The following is a 254-nucleotide window of genomic DNA, read 5'->3' on the forward strand; positions in this document are numbered from 1 at the left end:
TTGGAGGTGCAGTGGACAGCAAAGAAGGTTACCTCAGATTACAACGGGATCTTGATCAGATGGGCCAATGGGCAGAAGTGGCAGATGGAGTTTAACTCCGATAAATGAGAGGTGCTGCATTTTGAAAGCAAATCTTAGCAGGACTTATACACTAAATGGTAAGGTCCTAGAGAGTGTTGCTGAACAAAGAGACCTTGGAGTGCAGGTTCATAGCTCCTTGTAAGAGGAGTCGCAGGTAGATAGGATAGTGAAGG

Source organism: Chiloscyllium plagiosum, unplaced genomic scaffold (genome assembly GCF_004010195.1).
Source record: "Chiloscyllium plagiosum isolate BGI_BamShark_2017 unplaced genomic scaffold, ASM401019v2 scaf_6904, whole genome shotgun sequence".
In the NCBI taxonomy this organism is placed as follows: domain Eukaryota; kingdom Metazoa; phylum Chordata; class Chondrichthyes; order Orectolobiformes; family Hemiscylliidae; genus Chiloscyllium; species Chiloscyllium plagiosum.